Source organism: Lathyrus oleraceus, chromosome 1 (genome assembly GCF_024323335.1).
Source record: "Lathyrus oleraceus cultivar Zhongwan6 chromosome 1, CAAS_Psat_ZW6_1.0, whole genome shotgun sequence".
In the NCBI taxonomy this organism is placed as follows: Eukaryota; Viridiplantae; Streptophyta; class Magnoliopsida; order Fabales; family Fabaceae; genus Lathyrus; species Lathyrus oleraceus.
In genome coordinates, this window is record NC_066579.1 from 225,049,974 (window position 1) to 225,070,692 (window position 20,719).

Here is a 20,719-nt window from a genome sequence, read left to right on the forward strand (position 1 = left end):
GTCTGAAAGATGTCTACTCAAACGGATAATGATTAGTTGTTGATCCATTATTTTCAAGACAGACTGACAGGTGCCGCTCTGAGGTGGTACATGGGGTTGGATAGTGCGAGCATCCGCACATTCAACAATTTGGGCAAAGCATTTGTAAAGCAGTATAAATACAATGTTGATATGGCTCCCGATAGAGATTAGTTGAGATCATTGTCTCAGAAGGACAAGGAGACATTCCAGGAGTATGCGCAGAGATGGAGAGAACTTGCTGCTCAGATCACCCCTCCTTTAGAGGAAAAGGAGATGACTAAGATTTTTCTGAAGACCCTGAACTCATTTTTTTATGAGCGGATGATTGCCAGTTCCCCCAGTGACTTTACCGAAATGGTAAACATGGGGATGAGGCTAGAAGTAGGTGTCCAAGAAGGACGGTTGTCTAGAGGGGAGGTGTCATCCATCAAGAGGTATGGCAACAGTTTCAGTAAGAAAAAGGACAATGAAGCTAATGCAGTTTCCAGTGAGAGGCAAAGGAGGCCTCAGATTAGAAGAAATCAACCACCTCGTCAACATCATCATCAATTATCTTCAGTCATTCCTGTATTTTTAGCAAATCAATGAACACCAATTCAACAACAACAATGTCAACAACGACAACGACATCAATAAACAAGCACCTACAACAACAACAATATCAACAATCATCAGCAACAAACTTTTGAGAGGAAAAAGGTCTCTTTCGACCCAATTCTGATGACATACGCAGAACTATATCCCTCTTTGGTTCTCAAGAACCTATTACAACCAAGAAGTCCTCCACAAATCCCCGAACCACTTCCCTGGTGGTACAAACCATAACTCTGTTGTGCTTTCCATCAAGGAGCTCCCGGGAATGATATAGAGAACTGTTACCCCCCTCAAGTATGAAGTTCAGAAGCTGGTTAAGAGTGGAATGGTGTCCTTTGAGGACTGTGCGCCGAATGTTAAAGCTAACCCACTGCCTACCCATGGAAATTCATCTGTTAATATGGTAGATGGTTGTCCATGGGAGTTCAAGGTATTCGATGTATGCTTCATTAGGAGTTCCTTGGTGAGGACGCACAAGGACATATGCTTGGTTAGTGATTGTGAGCATGACCATGATGGTTGTGTTATCTACAGTGTCAACCCTAGAGGCTGTATGATTGTGAAGAGAGACATCCAATGGTTGATGGATGAAGGCTTGATCCAGATCGTTCAATCCTGTCACATAGATGACGATGTCAATGTTATAGTACCGGTTTTTAAGAATCCTAAGAGAGTGGTTATTCAGTATGACAGTAGCAGCAGTAACAGTGTCAGCAAGAGATCGGTATCGCCGTTGGTTATATGGTTGGCAGGTTCAGTCCTGTACGCATCCGATAAAGTTGTTCCTTATCAATATAATGCAACTATGGTGAAAGATGGTCAAGAGGTTCCTTTGCCGACGACCAGTTATGTCGTAAGCATTGCTGATGTTACTAAGGTGACCCACAGTGGTCGTGTGTTTGGGTCGGTGTTCCCAAAGAATGTAGAATATTTGACTATCGTTAAGAGGGTGGATGTGCCTGTTGTAGAACCGGTTAGTGCTCCAAGGTGTTAGTCTGGTGAATCCAGCGGCTTAAAGCCTAATGACGACGATGAGGTACTCAAGCTGATTAAGAAGAGTGAGTTCAATGTGGTGGAGCAGCTGCTCCAAACCCCTCGAAGATCTCAGTACTGTCTCTGTTGATGAGTTCTGAAGCGCACAAAGAAGCACTGCAGAAAGTTATTGAGCAAGCCTATGTGGAACACGATGTTACGGAGAATCAGTTTGATCATATTGTGGCTAACATCACTTCCTGTAATAATCTAAGTTTCTACGATGAAGAACTCCCCGAGGAGGGTAGGAATCATAACTTGGCTTTGCATATCTCCATGAATTGCGAAGATGACGCTTTGTCAAATATGCTAGTTGACACCGGATCTTCATTGAATGTGCTTCCAAAGTCAACATTGTCCATGTTGTCGTATCAAGGAGCGCCTACGAGATATAGTGGCATGATCGTCAAAGCTTTTGACGGTTCATGCAAAACTGTGATTGGCGAAGTGGACCTTCCGGTGAAGATAGGTCCGAGTGACTTCCAGATTACTTTTCAAGTAATGGATATCCACCCGGCCTTTAGCTGTTTGTTGGGAAGGCCATGGATTCACGAGACGGGAGTTGTTACCTCCATGTTGCATCAGAAGCTCAAGTTTGTTAAGAATGGAAAGCTAGTTATCGTTGGCGGGGAGAAGCACTGTTAGTCAGCCACCTGTCATCTTTCTCTTACGTTGAAGATGAGGATGAGGTTGGAACTCCGTTCCAAGCCTTATCTATTACTGTTGAAAAGAGAGTTGGGCCACCTGTGTCCTCATTCAAACATGCAAGGAAGATTGTTAAATATGGAAATGTTGATCAGTGGGGGAAGATGGTAGAGGTCTTCGATAACAAGAACATAACCGGTTTGGGTTTCCAACAAGGTTCGTCAGCTGTCAGATCTGAAGGTACGCAACTCAGCTTCCGTAGCGGAGGGTTCATTCATGGAAATGAACAACACTTAGCTGTTGTGCTAGAGGATGACGAAGAGGAAGACTGCACCTATTTTGTGACGCATGGAAAAGCTTGCAACAATTGGACTGCTGTTGATATTCCTGTTATTATGCATCGATCTAAGTAATTGCTTTTATTTGTTTTTGAAAATCCTTCTCCTATGCCTAAGGGAGAAGCGAACATTGTTTGTGCATTTTCAATTTGATCATTAATAAAATATAATTCTATTCATCCACATCTATGATGTTTTGTTTTTACTTTTTGCTTTATTCTGAAAATGGTAATCACAAAAAACATGAATAAACAATATAATTGTCCATCTGCATGATATTTGGTCACAAATTCACTTCTCTAAAATCAAAATATCAAATTATTATGCAGGTTGGTTTCTAACCCCATTGAATACAATGATCCTTCTCCTTCTCCAAATTTTGAATTCCCTGTGTTTGAGGATGAGGAGGAAAGTGATGAGGAAGTGAGTGATGAATTGTCTCGTCTTCTTGAGGATGAAGGAAAATCCATTCAGCCGTTCAAAGAGAAGATTGAGCTAGTCAACTTGGGTTCCGAAGATGATGTGTAGGAAGTCAAGATTGGGACTCGATTGTGTCCTGAAGTGAAGAAGGGGTTGATTGATCTTCTCCGAAAATATTCAGATGTGTTTGCTTGGTCGTATCAAGACATTCCTGGTTTGGATTCTGAGATAGTGGAGCATAGATTGTCGTTGAAGCCAGAATGCCCGTCAGTCAAGCAGAAGTTGAGAAGAACTCATCTTGATATGGTAGTGAAGATCAAAGAAGAAGTGCAAAAGCATATTGATGTCAGTTTCCTTGTAATTGCTGAGTATCTGCAATGGGTGGCCAATATTGTGCCTGTTCCGAAGAAGGATGGAAAAGTCCGTATGTGTGTTGATTACCGAGATTTGAATAAAGCCAGTCCGAAAGATGATTTCCATCTGCCACACATTTATATGTTGGTAGACAATACAACTAAATTCAAAGTCTTTTCGTTTATGGACGGATTTTCTGGATATATTCATATCAAGATGGCACCCGGAGATATGGAGAAGACCATATTCATTACACCTTGGGGAACATTCTATTATAGAGTGGTGCCTTTCGGTTTAAAGAATGTTGGTGCAACATACCAGAGAGCAATGACTACTCTTTTTCATGATATGATGCATAAAGAGATTGACGTTTATGTCGATGATATGATTGCTAAATCAATTGATGAAGAGGAACATGTTGAGCATTTGTTGAAGCTATTCCAGCGTTTGAGGAAGTATAAACTCCGCTTGAATCCCAATAAGTGTACTTTTGGTGTTCGTTCTGGTAAGTTGTTCGGCTTTATTATCAGCGAGAAAGGTATTGAAGTTGATCCTACCAAGGTCAAAGCAATACAAGAGATGCCTGCTTGAATTATAAACTCAGGGGTTTTCTGGGCCGCTTGAATTATATCTCAAGATTCATTTCACACATGACTGCCACATGTGCGCCTATATTCAAGCTTCTTCAGAAAGATCAGTCTTGTGATTGGACCGAAGACTGCTAGAAAGCTTTTGATAGTATCAAAGAATATCTGCTTGAACCTCCGATTTTGTCTCCACCTGTTGAAGGAAGACCATTGATCATGTATTTGACTGTGCTTGAAGAGAGTATGGGTTGTGTTATGGGTCAGCAAGATGAGACTGGAAAGAAAGAATTTGCAACTTACTACCTTAGTAAGAAGTTCACCGACTGCGAGACTCGGTATTCTATGCTAGAGAAGACTTGTTGCGCATTGGCTTGGGTTGCTAAGCATCTGCGTCAATACATGTTTAATCATACCACTTGGTTAATATCCAAAATGGATCTAATCAAGTATATATTTGAGAAGACTTCTTTAACTAGGAGGATTGCCCGTTGGCAGATGTTGTTATCAGAATATGATATTGAATACCGATCTCAGAAAGCGATCAAAGGTAGTGTCTTGGCTGACCATTTGGCTCACCAACCGATTGAAGATTACCAGTCAGTGCAGTATGATTTTCCCGATGAATAGATCTTGTACTTGAAAATGAAGGACTGTGATGAACCATTGCTTGAAGAAGGGCCATAACCTGGTTCCCGTTGGGGCATGGTATTTGATGGAGATGTTAATCAATATGGTAATGGCATTGGGGCGGTGATTATTACCCCTCAAGGCACACAGTTTCCATTTACAGCTAGGTTGACCTTCAAGTGTACAAACAATATGGCAGAATATGAAGCTTGCATTATGGGGCTTGAAGAGGCCATTGATCTCAGAATCAAGTATTTGGATGTCTATGGAGATTCAACTTTGGTTGTAAATCAAATCAATGGTGAATGGGAGATGAATCAACCCGGTTTGATACCATATAGAGATTATGCGGGGAGGATTTTAACTTTCTTTACAAAGGTTGAATTTCATCATATCCCTCGAGATGAAAACCGGATGGCAAATGCTCTTGCAACAATGGCTTCCATGATTATGGTGAAATATTGGAATGAGGTTCCCAATTTGACTGTGATGCGTCTTGATAGGCCAACTCATGTGTTTTCTATTGAAGAGATCAAAGACGAAAAGTCGTGGTATTATGATATCAAGTGTTTCCTCCAAAGTCAGATTTACCCGTCTAGGGCATCGTTGAAAGATAAGAAGAATTTGAGAAGATTAGCCGGCAATTTCTACCTGAATGGTGATGTGTTATATAAGAGAAATTTCGATATGGTTATGCTCAGATGCATGGATAGACACGAAGCATAATTATTGATGACTGAAGTCCATGAAGGTTCCTTTGGTACTCATTCCAATGGACATGCAATGGCAAAGAAGATGTTGCGAGCAGGTTACTATTGACTGACAATGGAATCTGACTGTTGCAAGTTTGTGAAGAAATGCCACAAGTGTCAAATTTATGCAGATAAGATCCATGTTCCTCCCACACTATTGAACGTAATTTCCTCCCCATGGCCCTTCTCCACGTGGGGAATCGATATGATTGGCATGATTGAGCCCAAAGCATTGAATGGACATCGTTTCATTTTGGTGGCTATTGACTACTTCACAAAATGGGTTGAAGCGGCATTGTATGCGAATGTAACCAAGCAAGTTGTTGTAAGGTTTATCAAGAATCAGATCATATGCCGTTATGGTGTGCCAAGTAAGATCATTACTGATAATGGATCAAACTTGAATAATAATATGGTGGAAGCTCTTTGCAAAGACTTCAAGATTGCACATCATAATTCTTCTCCCTACAGATCCAAGATGAATGGGGATGTTGAAGCTGCAAACAAGAACATTAAGAAGATTATTCAGAAGAAGGTTGTAACGTATAAGGATTGGCATGAGATGCTCCCATTTGCTTCGAACGGGTATCGTACATCCATCCGCATTTCAACAGGGGCAACCCCTTTCTCTCTTGTATATGGTATGGAAGTTGTGCTCCCAGTAGAGGTTAAGATCCCATCACTGTGTCTCTTGATGGAAGCCAAGTTGACTGAAGCTGAATGGTGTCAGACCAGATATGACCAGCTGAATTTGATTGAAGAGAAGAGATTGACTATCATGTGTCATGGTTAGTTATATCAGCAGAGGATGAAGAAAGCTTTTGACAAGAAGGTTAGACCTCATGTGTTCAGAGAAGGTGACCTTGTGCTCAAGAAGATTCTATCTTTCAAACCAGATTCTAGGGGAAAATGGACTCCTAATTATGAAGTCCCATATGTTGTTAAGAGAGCCTTTTTAGGTGGCGCTTTGATTCTTGCAACTATGGATGGTGAAGAGTTCACCCGTTCTGTGAATGCAGATGCAGTCAAGAAATACTTCGCCTAAAAAGAAAAGAACAGCTCCCTAAGTTGAAAACCAGAAAGGGAGGCTTAGGCAAAAATGAGCATCTCGGTGGATTGAAAACCTGAAAGGGTGGTCCAGGCAAAAATTAGAGACATAAAACAGAAAGAATTATCCCGATAAATTGAGTACCCCACTTTGGGGCAATTTATGCAAAAATTAGGGATTCTGGCAAGTAAATGCATCTTGCTGATCTTCAGTTTTGAAGACGTTCTTGAGCACAACGGTTGGATTCTGATCCCCAGTAGCAGCCAAGAGCACAGTGGATATCAAGAGTTGGTAGAGGGATTAGTGATCATTGTATTCGATGTAACCCTTTTCCATGTAAATTACCATTTTCAACTTTGTAAAGATCTATGGAGTCTTGTCATTTACAAACTACCATTCTATTAAATAAAGTTGAACTTTTATCCAATTGTTTCTACTCTTGTTTAATTCAGCCGAATAGATTTAAATTTTATTATGATCACTTTTGAAATTAAATTTTTTAAATCAAAATCATTTTTATTAAACATATAAAAGCATGAATTTTAAGCAATCGATTTCATTTAAGAGGAATATCAACAATGGTTCGAAAGAAGTAAGCCCTAAGTGTGGAGCATTATTGGTTCTCCCCAAGAAGTAGGCGCAATTTCTCTTTCATCCCCGACAGCGTTGTTCAGCACTCGGTGTTTGTTGTTTTCTCCAGACGGTTATTTTTTCTCCGTCACCTCATCTGAGTTAGTTGATTAATCCCCTGCAGAGTTTAGTATGTATTCCCAAGCCGAGTTTATATTTGGTCTCCAGCAGAGTAAGAACGGTTCTTTGCAGCAGTTTGCATGGTTCTGGTAGGACTTTGGTTTCCTCACCAGTCGCCATCAGATTCGCTCCCAGTCAGAGTTTCCTCCTGGTTTTTGAGCAGTTATTTGTGTTTATCCCCTGCATGATTGTCTCCCATTTGATATGGTGTTGACCTAAAATTCCCCGCAGACTTGATAATGGTTTTCCTTAGCAAATCTCTTTTGTTTCCCCGGCTAGGGTTGAGCCCTCGGGATATTGATTTCACTTTTCTCCAGCAGTTGTTTCCCTCTTTTGTGGATTGGCCGAGAATTGTATCGATGATCCAAATCTGTGACATCTTTGTATCCTTCGTGATCGTGTTATCAGCATAATGATCATATATACATACACATATACATATACACTCATATAATTTAATTATTTCATCATCACACTTGTTGATTCATTCTTGTGATTTTAATTCTCTGTTATGGTGGTACTTTATCCCCATACAAGTTTGGTGTCTGTCCTCCTTCAATTGTAGAGTGTTAGACCCTTAAGCAGAAAGACTTTAACCTTTCTCTTTTCCCCATTAAGTTATTTCCTCGTGGATAATGATTTGTTTCAACTTCCTCCCCATTTGATTATTTGGATGGAACTACTCCCCTTTAGTTATATCCTCATTAGGTTGAGTCTTGATTGACTGTTTTCTTTCTAGATCTTACTTAGATCGATGCTTCAGGTCCCCTAAGAGTTTATTACCCAGTAACTGGTAATGTTCTTCTTAGGTTGCAGTTTGCTACTTCTTTCCTAATACCCGACAAAAGTAACCTTTTTCCTCCCAGCGGATTCATTTTCATGTTCCCCCAGGAAGTATATCTTTAATATGTTCATCCTAATCGGTGAAAGATATTTTCTTCCCCTATTTTGAGTCTATCCTTGATATGTTCATCCTAACCGATGACGGATATTCTCATCTTTGGTATTCTACACAAAAAAGGTAGTTGTAATCCCTACTTGTTCCCCAGAGAGTTAATCCTTGATATGTTCATCCTAACCAATGACGGGTTTCCTTCTCTTTGCGGTCTTCTGCCCAGTAATCGGTAGTTGTAAATCCTGCTTTTCTCCCTTTGCAGAATTTATCCTTGATATGTTCACTTTAACCGGTGACGGATATCCTCTTTGTGGTATTCTATCCAGCATTCGATAGATGGAATTCCTACTTTTTGTTCAGGTGGTTTATCCTTGATATGTTCATCCTAACCGATGACGGGTATCCTCCTTAACAATTCCCAGGTAAGATTATCCTTGATATGTTCATCTTAACCGATGACGGATTCTATTTCCTTTGAGTCTATCCTTGATATGATCACTTTAACCGGTGACGGATATTCTCATCTTTGGTCTTCTGCCTAGTAACCGGTAGTTGTAAATCCTATTTTTGCAGTTTTCCCCTAACAAGTCTATTCTTACCCAGTAACTGGTAATGAATGCACTTCCTGGCGGCCCTCAGTGAGTCATCCTTGATATGTTTACCCTAATCGGTAACGGGTGTCCTCTATGATCAAATTTTATTATCTCCTTACCCAGTAACAGGTAGTGGATAATAGATTTTTGCTCTTCCTGTGTTGAAGTTTATTTCTTCCCCAAATGAGTTGAGTGCGTATTTCCTTGGTGAAATCGTTTTTCCTGCATGATTCGAGTATTTCAGTTTTATTCTGATCTACCTATTTCCCCTGTAGGCGTATTTTGTTTCTCCGGCTGAGTCTTTCCATTTTCATGGAATTCCTCTAGTCTCCCAGCAGTTTTTAAGTCATAGCCTCGCCTACGCACAACTTCTTTTATCCCTTCAGAGTCTCTGTCTCCCCAATGAGTTTTTCCTTATGGAATGCATCATGCTCCTGCGGACCTTCGGTCTCTCTGACTTTTTTCCTTTGTGGCAATATTTCCCCACAAAGATTTGCTTTTACATCCATATCATATGCATCATGAGGTCTCTTAGGGACCAAAATTTATTTCTATATGTTTTTATTTAAGCCCATTATACTGAGTCGATACAAAGATTTTAACCTTCACCTCCTCAATTAGAATGTCCTTAAATAGGGGCAGCTGTAAGACCCCAATTTTGACCCTAAGATCCCTCATGCAATCTCATCATATGCATTAGCATTGGGATTATACCTTCACGTCCTCCTTACCCCTCTTTCATTGGGTTTGTTTTGGGAGAGATCACCAAGTACCATGTGATTGTATCATACTTGTATTTATCATTTCACTAACCAAAATACCAAAAATATGTCTTTGTATTTGCCTAACTCTTTTGTAGGTAGGGCATGATCACTATTGATCTATCAAGTTCACATCTAGGGTTTAAGACTCTCATTGCTAAGAGCACAACCAAGGAATGATCCATAATGCCTCTAGGAATTATATATCAGTCCCCATGATCTCTACATGTTATTTTGATCAATATTTCTTCAAGAGTTTGAGTTGGTTTACCTTGGAAATCCTAGTTCATCTGGGTATCTTGAGTAACTTCTTCAATAAGCTTCTTCGCCAATTGATCAAATTTCTCAAGCGGCACTTCAAATTTCATAATATTATGCATATATGATCTACCATGAGCCTAAAAAGTCAAGAGAATTGCAAGTTAGCAAGTTGGTTGATGGTGGTTGGCCAGATGAATTTATCTGATCAAAACTAAGTCCCCCTAGACCTTATCTCCTACAATATTTATCAAATGAGAACGATTCCAATAGAAACATTACTCTAAATGACATTCCAAACAACTTTCATGTTGAAGTCTAGAGCTAATTTTGTTTGGAAAGTTATTTTCTATGTTAAAACATAATAGGTCATTTTGTTTAAACCCTAATTTGAAAGTCAACTTCCCAAGGCCATAACTTGCTCAATTTTTATGAGATGAAAAATTTACAAGTTTCACAATCAAATTCGAGGTGTCTACTACAACTTTTATGTTTTAAGTAAGAACTAATTCAACTTTTATGAGCATGTGATATGAGGATACATTATAGGTCATTTTGGACCGATACCAATGAACAAGTGGTTTTCCTCAACTTGAAAAATGCATAACTCACTCATCTGAAATCCAAATGATGTCCAATTTGTAACCATTTTGAGGGTTTTTGAAAGAGCTACAACTTTGATGAAGACACGTTTCTAATTTGGAGCTCACATAAAAATTTAGGAAAGATGGAATAATTGAACATTTGAAAATATTTTGACATGTTGAAATTTCCAAACTTCCACCTCAAAATTCATCATGATACAAGTTCCAAATGGAAAAGTGTTAAACATAAGAGTTATTCCTCTTGATCTAATCTTTCCAAAGAGTCTAATTAATTCATTTTGAACAAAGTTTGAGGGGTATGTGCATGGCTTAAACAAGGTTGTATCAGTTGGCAAGAATCATGCTTCAAACATTCAAATATATTTGCCTTGAAATCCAAGCTTCATTCAGACCTCATTTCAGTTGATTGTGGACCTAGTAGAGTTGCTTCATGGGCTTGTACACGCCCATGCAAGCATGTACATTGCATTGCCAATTTTGGAAGTACTTTCAAGTGTGCAAATAACACTCATCTTTTGCTATAAATAGAGGTCCAATGCTTCAGTTTGAAGACCTCGTGCGCCAGCTTTGCCTCCAACCATTGAAACCCTCACCATTCAAAGGAAAACCTGATAAATTTCAGTTGAAACTTGAGTTTGAATCTAACTGTTTGGATATTCAAAAACTCCAGGATCCAAAGCTTTGCATCACTCTTAATCCACTCCCACAAGCTCCATATGCAAGATCAAGCAAGAACTGAAGCAAGAGAGATCCATTTCTGCACAACATTGAAGGTATTTTTCCAGATTTTTCTTCTCTTCGATTCTCTCTCAATTCTATTGGGTCCTTGGTTGTCTGAAGTCCTACCAATTTAGGCAAGAAGATTGAGTTGCTTTGAGGTCAAATCGAAGCAACTCAGTTGACACACCGCAAAATTCAACTCCACATATCTCTCTATATATTTGGAGTTAGGTTAAATTGAGGTGATATTCGTCATCTACGCCATTTTTTCTTTAAGATCATGTCCTCCTTTTTCATTTATGATATGGTGATGGATGAACCAGTCCGGCCAGGGTCATCGGAGAAGATAATCGGTCTTTGGCTCCGGCGATGAGCTTGAAGTGTTCAGATTGACTTAAAACGTTTTAATCTGAAGCGCTCATTGTGATTACCAAACGTGTGGAATGTTGACTAGCGCACACCATGGAACGCGCGCTCTCCACCACTTGATCTGCCACCTTAATTAATGAGGGAGATCAAGTGGTCCACATTTTTTTAATTATCTGATTTTTATTTTTATTCCTTTGTTTTTCATTAATTCATATTAATTTTAATACTGATCCAAAAAAAATATGAAAGCGTCACCAAAAAAAAAAATTCCTCTATCATTTTCTGAATTAAAATTATTTTTTGGATCATTATTAATATTTTTCATTATTTAATTGATTTTGTGAATATTTTTAATTGTTTAAAAATAATTTTAAGTTTCCAAAAATTCTGAAAAATTTTCTCCAAGGTCCTTTGACCTTGTTTGACCTGTGATAAATCTCATGGCCATTTCTTTGGTGTTTTGATGAGGTTTTAGGAAATTGATCAACCATATTTAATTTAATGTATTATTTTTAATTGATTAATTGCCAAATTAATTGTGTAGAGTCATTTTAATTGACTTTGTGAGTTTAAGATCATTGGATTTAGGGGATTGATGGAATGTACATTCCATCTCCCAAAATGAATGAATGATCTTAACTTGGTAAAAGTCTTCCTTTGTCCAATTTGTGTTTGATTCATTCCCCCTCCCTCTTCATCTCATTCCCCTTTATGCATTCATGTCATGGACCTATGATATCTTAATATCCTAAGGCTAGTTGATTGCAAAATCAACATAAGTATGGATGAGATTAGGCCTCCCACTTTGCATATTCTTTTTGTGTGTGGTATGTTTCATGAGCATAGTTCATCATACTATATCTCTAACATGCATTAACACCAAAATTCTATTGCCCGACCTCAAATAGTTGTGACTTCTGCATAAGTCCAATTATGATTGCTTAACATAGCGCTAAATTTTAACACAAAAGGTATATCATTCTAGTTAGTGAGATTGTAAGTCTCCCCTCTTTCATGGTATTGTGTGGAAACTTGGCCTTTTTTCCTTCCTTTGGAAGATGTCTTTAATTTCAAAATCTCTCCCTCCTTTTAAAATCTTCTTTGCTTGTGTTTGTTGATTTCTAAACTTTGACCATTTTTGCAAACTAGAAACTTTGGCCTTATGCCATTGCATTTTCAAACTCATTTTCTTAATCAAAGTTGTAATGAACTTAACTATACTTGACTTAAAATTTCAAAAGCCAAAAAGAACTAACACTCATTCAAACCATTTTTAGGCCTTTGTGCCTTTCAAACTTAAATTTTTGTTAAAAGCAATGCACTCACTTTGAAATTGATACCACGAACTACGAGATTTTGATCCCTCATTTTTATGTTGGTACGTAGGCACAAGTCCGAAGGTCTTGTCAAACACAAAAATATAATAAATGAATTCTTTTCTCATCCCTCCATTCTATTTGTTTGCAAACATCATTTGTACAAAAACACATATGCACCCTAAAAAGGGCTCCCTAGGAGTACCTATGACACTTTGGGTGATAACACCTTCCCTCTGTGTAACCAACCCCCTTACCTGTAATCTCTGGCATTTTATTAGTTTTGATTTGAAAACTTCTTATTCTTGGGTTTTGTTCGTACTTTTCCCTTTTCCCTTGGAAACAATAAAAAGCGCGGCGGCGACTCTTGTTTAATTAATGTCTAGCTTATCCATAGCTTGATGATCATGAATTTACCGCTACATTATGTTTCTTGAATCTTCCAATATCACCAATTATGTTCCAAGCCTTCGTGTGTAGCAATCAACCCCTTGATCCTACCAAATTCTTGAGCGGTGAAAATTTCCAAAGATCTGAGAAGAACTTTGCCTTACTCGTAGCCTTCCATACAATCACTACTAAGGCATTTCTAGAGATAAGAACCTACTTCTGTTCAATTGAATTTGTCACCACTCGTTGATAATCACCTCAATCTTGCTAACAATCTGAAAAACTCAACAAGAACTCCAAGAATGACTAGTTTCAAGGATGCATCTCCTTCAATCAATTACCAATCTTTTGTTATCAAGGTCTTAAACAAAAGAAGTTGAAGATTGCAAGAATTTCTTTGCAAGACTTTGAACACTCAAAAGAGAGGAAATTGATTTTTCACTAAAATAACACTGAAAATTATGATCATAATGATAGATGTTAGGTGAGAAGTGATGACAAAAAGTTTTATATGTGCTTCAGATTAAGCATAAAAATGGTTGAAAAAGTCGTTTAAATTCTAATCAAGAGCATTCTATGATTTGAATCAAATGAGCAAGTGAAGTGGAATAAAAGGAAAACAGAATTTAGAAAAACTGTCAGTTGATTCAAATCAGAAAATAGTCATTCGAATCATGAGCCACGTGATTCGAATCATGTACAAAAATTGATTTGGATCAAATGCCACAACCCTGACATAAAATTATTGAAAAAGTGAGTGATTCGAATCATGTTCAAATTTTGATTTGAATCAAATCAAATAGAAGTGGACATCAGAAAAATGATTTGGATCGAGTGGTCAAATAAAATGACCTAGTTTTTCCTCTCTCCAATTTGATAAAAAGCACAAAAGCCACTTTAAGATTTTAATTTGAGTTGTACTCAAGTAAATCTCAAATTCCATGATTCGAATCAAACATGTAAAATCTCAAATTTTCATGATTTTAAAGGCACTTTAAGATTTTAATTTGAGTCGTACTCAAGTAAAAAGTGTAAAATATTTTCATCCACTTACTCATGAAATTGATCAAAAAACATCATAATTAAGTTCAAATCTAACCAAAGCTTTATGCATGCTAAAAATGAATTTTTTCAAACTTGATTCTGAGAAGTGCAATCATGAAGGAGACTAAACAAATCAAAAGTAAATGAAACATGAAAGCATAAGACAAGCAACAAAATATCCAGATATATATGCACCCTCTAAATGAAGTAGTGACATGTAACTACACTAGAAACATTAAATCAAGTTCTAATAGTTAAAGAGAGAAATGTGGATAACGGGCTGAATAATTCTGGTTTAGAATTGAACGTGTTACTTGTTTTCTAATATAAATTTATCTGTCATATTATAATTTTCTAATGCAATCTGAAAAGTTACATATTCGGTAAGGGGTTGGAAACACACTTAAACCACATAAGATATAATGTACGTATCTTTTAAATAAACATTAACGACAACATTTATCAACAACAAACCTTAAACAACATACAAGATACAACAAACAAATCTTATTAAAAACAATAAAATCATCAACACATAGCATAAACTACATACAACATACTACTTTTATTAATAACAACAACAACATATCAGCTCAAAGAAATATTCAGAAATGTACATGTCCCATAATGGCATCCACAATGAAAGGAGGATGAAGCTGAAGTGAGAGCTGCAAACTTGTGCTAATTTTGAATGGATCTCATCCTGGGTCTTTCACACAAGTTTTCAGAGCACACTTTAGCTTCAGAAAGTTCAAACATTATGAAACAAGCTATTGAAACATAAACAATAATACATACATAGATTTTGAAACATAAACTATTATGAAGACAAGCCTGTAAGGTATCCATTTGCTAAGATTTGATGCAACAAAGGTAACCCTTCAAACAAGACGAGTTTGTTGCATAAATTTGGGGTTTTAACCATGATAAAATGGTCTTTACGTAGTAGTGAAGGTAACAATTTAGTGTTTGTAAATAGAAATAATATATCCTTTTGTTTCCTCATAATGAAGCTATTAGAAATATACCCAAACACATCACACGCTCGAACATACAACAGAGTCACCATCGAGCTTTATTTATTCCCGAAGGAAAGGGAAAACATCAATAAAACCCAGGGGAAAGAGATAACTGGGTAAGAAAGTTGGTTATGCAAGGGGGGAGGTATTAGCACCCCTCACATCCATTGTCCTCAACGGGAATCATTATGGTTGTTCTTTGTTTGAATGGGTGTTATATCTAAGGTTACTCACGAAAGAATAGGTGAAAACGAAAAGAATAAATAGAGTGCTCGGTGAGGATTGGGGCCCTCATGCCTACGTATCCTTATAGTGCAATAAGGAATTCAGAGCTTCGTAGTTCATAGAACTAATGGTGGGAGATGAAAAGAAGTTGTGATAAAGATTTGGTCTGAACCAAATGATTATGTTGTTTGACTCCAAAAAGGGATGAAATCTGAACCCAAGAGTAAAACTGACACTGACTAAGACGTGGAGGAAACTAGGCATACCCAATATATGTCATAACCAAAAACCAAGGAATTAGGTGTTTGGTTCCAAAGAAAACATCTCTTGATTCACAAGAAAACATAAGATGAAGCTCAAAGAGATAGTGTATTTGCCTCAAAGATAGATTATATCACACGGAGTGAATGAAGGTAGAAGGTTATAAATGCATCATGGAGATGAATGAAGGAATAGAGAAAGGGAACCAAGATCAAAGAAATGAAGGATTTGGTAAGAGTGATTGAAGTAGTATGGTTTGGAATCAAAGGTAGGGGTATATTGGAATCCATAAGAGAAATGGCATTTGAAGCCTAAGAGTAAAGGTGGCACGACTAAGATGTAGAGGAAACTAGGCACACCCACTTTATTGTCATGACCGAAAACAAGGAATTAAGTGTTTGGTTCCAAAACAAACATCTCTTGGCACAAAGGTGGACAAGTGTCCTAAAAGGGCGTATATGGAATTCCAATGTAAAGTGGTATTTAGTTCCAAAGAAAGGTAGTGTGTCACTGAGGTGAATGTTTATGATTGAAGGTAGATGATATGGATCATGAAAGGTATGGATGGTGCCCTAAGGCAAAAGGAATAATTAGGATTGTGCTTGCCAAGGATTCAAATCCCCGTGCCTATGTATTCTCATCGAGCAATGAGAAAGTCAGAGCATTCGTAGTTCGTGGAACCACAAAAACAAAGAGAGAGATATTGAAAGAGATTAAGAGAATAACTTATACTAACAGAATGGTAGCATGGGAAACCATAAAGGCAAACTGACTTTGAACCAAAGAGTAAAATAGGTACCGGCTAATATGTGAAGAAAACTAGGTATACTCACTCTATTGTCATAACCAAAAACAAGGAATTAAATGTTTGGCATCAAGGTAAACATCTATTGGTTCACAAGATGGACAAATGTCCTAAAAGGGTGGGTATGGGACCCAAAGGAGAATAATTATTGGTACCAGGAATAGTATATCACTATAGGGAACAAACACTTTGAAACCAAAGAAGAACATTATATTGGATCCATGAAGGAGTAAACTCTGAACCAAAGAGTAAAAGAGGTACAGACGAAGATGTGGAGGAAACTAGGCATAGCCACTCTATTATCATTACTAGAAACAAAGGCAATTAAGTGTTTGATTCCAAAGCAAACATCTCTTGGTTGAAAGGAAGGCATTGGCTATGGAATCTAAAGGATAAAGTGCTTGGTTTCAAAAAGATGTTATTTATTGATGAAGAATTAAGAATCAATGAATAGGGTAGAAATAAATAAGGTAGCTCGCAGAGAATCTGAATCCTCGTACCTACGTATTCTCACTCTGCAATGAGAAAGTCAGAGCTTCGTAGTTCAGCCCACTACAAACAGAGATACGGAGATATTTGAGTGATGAAGAGTTAATAAACAAGATAGCTCATAGAGAATATGAATCCTCGTGCCTACGTATTCTCACCGTGCAATGAGAAAGTCAGAGATTTCGTAGTTCGGCCCAAGGCGAACGGAACAAAGACAACAAGAGATTGAGGTAAGAGAAACAATGTATGATAATGGAAGATGAAGAAGACTTGGCAGTCATTTGATATGGACCACACTAAAGTCAATGAGCAGAGGCGAATACCTTGAGTAACTGGGACATTCTTGCCGTACCCAAGGATACCCTAGACAAGGATAGGAATTCTTCACTCTCATCATTATTTGTTACTTAAGGCTCGTGGCATGTGATTCTCATTATAAATTTCAAGTTTTGAAGAAGAATCCTTGCTTCTCCATGTGATGATGTAGACCTTATCAATCATTCGATTTAAATTGCATTAAAGTCTATGAACAGAGGCAAATACCTTGAGCAACTGGGTCTTTTGTTTCATACCCAAGGATACCCTAGACAAGGATAGGAGTTCTCCACTCTCATAATTCTTTGTTACTTAAGGCTCATGGCATACAACTTGAATCATTATTGATAAACTCCTGAAGAAACACCTTTGATTTGCCTTGCATAATCCACTACTTGACTTGTCTAGGATGTCTTGCATGAAAGTCTGAACACGAGGCTTTGAGATCCATAGCATTACGAAAAGAGTCCTATCAAGTAATCAAGGGGCTTTTGATCACTTTAATAGACTGAGGGATTATACATAAATCAAAGGATTTAGTTAATCAAAATTTCTTTTGATCAACTTTAATCAAAGGGATTGAATTATGGTTAATTATGTACACACTAATCTAAAGATTAATCAAATGATATGTGTCGTCTTAAAAAATGTTGGTTAATTGATTATTGTTATCCCTTGAAAGTTCTCACGCATCGGGGGCGGAGAAGTAATTGATTTTGAAAAATGCCTCAATGCACTAAGGCAAAGGACTTATAGTTTGATGCGAGTTTAGATTGATTTTATCCAAATTGATCATTTGCAAAAATACAATTATTAATTTATTTAAGAAATAAATTAAAAGATAATTATATAAACCCAAGGATTATATCCCTTATCCCTAATTTTTTTATCCCTTAAACCCTATAATTTTGCCAGATATTTATTCCATGATTATCCCCATTATTGATTAAAAATAAATATTATATATTTATATAACATACCCATTTTGATTGATAAAAAAAATCTAAGTATTTTTATTTAAGAAAGTAAACCCATATTATATGTATATCGTGATACTATATATATATATATATATATATATATATATATATATATATATATATATATATATTTGTCCTTGATGTATCCCTTGTTTTTGTCCCTTCTTTTTATCTCTTGTGTTTTATCCCCTGTTTTTATCCGTCGTTTTTTATCCCTTGAAATCCTAAGGTTTTATCCCGTAACCTTATACCATATTATCCCTAGTTTTTTTTTTATCCCAAATTTCTATCCCATAATTATCCCAAATTTTTTATTCCCGAACTTCTATCCCAAAACTATCCCTTACTTTGTATTCCAAATTTCTATCCCAAAATTATCCCACATTTTTTATTCCATATTTCATTAGACATAATTTTTTTATACTGATTTTATCCCCGATTTAACCCTTAAAAAAACCTTAGAGTTTTATCCCATATTTTATCCCATTTGATTTAAAAATATAATTTAATTTAATTAAGAAAATTAAATAAAATATAATAAGATATATCCCCTATCCCAATTTTATCCCCAATTTACATCTCTTAAGACTCTAGAAATTATCCCTAACTTTATTCCATAAATTAACCCTAATTACCTAATTAAATAATATCCCATTATTAGACCTATTTTTTTATTCCTTATTATTTAAAAGGAGATATCCTAATTTTTGAACTAATTAATTTCAAATTAACCCAATTATTCCCAATTATGCTAATTAATTACTAATTTAAATTATACTTAATTAAACATATTTTGTCCTTTTTTTTATAGACTAAAACATTTTCATATTTTTTTTAAGAATCATGAATCAAACACCAATTAAAATGTAACTTAAGAGTGGAATCCAAATGCACCTTCAGTAAGTGAAATCCAAGTGCACCTTCAGTAAGTAAAAAAAAAAACATATCCTGCTCTTCAATTGATTTATACTACATCTCATTTTCTCTTGTTCTCAAATTGGATCCCTCAACCGATCATCTATCGACACGTGGCCAATTACCAATATTAAATAATGCAAAATTAATAGAAATAAATATTTCCTCAAATATGCATGTGATGGAAAAGGGGGTCGTCCCTCTACATCCCTCTCTCCCAATTCATTAATCTTCCTCTGTGCTTATGAAACAGAGAGAAAAAAGTTCACTCCAATTTATAATAAATTCATGCTAACAAACAAATATCAAAGCAGAACAATACACAATCATTCATAATCGAACAATTAGATTCAATATAAAGGAAAAGCGAATCTTACAAAAATATGACGGATCCGGAACAAACCGCGGTGACTGCGGAAGGAGAGCGGAGGCTGAGGGGAGGTGTGGCCGTGTTCGTCTTCAGCGGGGATGTTGCTGAGGTTGAGTGTGATGTTATGGTTTGAGATTGAAGCTTATAATTTTGTTAAATGGTTGTTTTATCGTGTAATGTGATATAGGTATCTGTTAGTAAGGGTTAGTTGTCTCCTGTTAGTACACTAGAGGAGACTATTTATAGTATAAGTAATTAAGTTAGAATTTTTTTTAGAAAGAGCAGGTAATTATAATCAACAAAAATAATCAAGAGCTCATAAATAAATTTATTTAATTTCGATTCAAACAGTTAATTAAAATAATCAAAAGTTTAAAAGTATATTTTATTTGATTTGAATTTTAATTATTTTAATTAATAGAAATAGATATTTCCTAAAATGTTATATTTGTCTTTAATGATATGCAAAAAATATTTAAAATAAAATCAATAAAATTAATGATTTTTCTGAGTTTCTTAAATTAAAATATATAAAAGTAAAAAAATAAAATTTAAAACTTGATTAAAATGAGAAACGAAAATTAGGCAATAAACTTAATTTTTTTTAATTTTTTTTTGCTTTATTTATTTACTCATGTTAATTCTTTTCTAAAAAATAAAAATATTATCCTAAAAATGAAATAATATAAAAAGGGATAAATTCTCTAAATATATTACATATTTTTTTTATATTAAAAATTAAATTACTAATTTACGACATTGGATTGCTATCCTAAAATAAAATGGGAACAAAATATTTTCAAATCTTTTTATTTTATGATATTTTGACCATTTTTTAATTAAAAACGAAAAACTGAAATTTTTTTTTTTTTTAATTCCTAATTAAAAATACGAAAATTAATAAAAAAATACAATTTGTTTGATATTTTCCACATAAAAATAGAAGTAAAAGTAGGAAATAAATAGGAGAGAAAAAAATTAAATAATGATAAAAAAATGGGAAAGGTAGGACTTGAACTCAAGACCACTCCATTATAACACCTTTCACATACTCTTCTACCAAACAAGCCTATCTATTTAATTGAAATATAAGGGAACCATGATACTAATATGTTAATAAAAGTTAATTATATTAATAATATTAAAATCTCTATAAATTTATCAATTTATATTTTTATTAAGTAAATACTATCCCTAATTAGTTGATTTTTTTTAAATAAG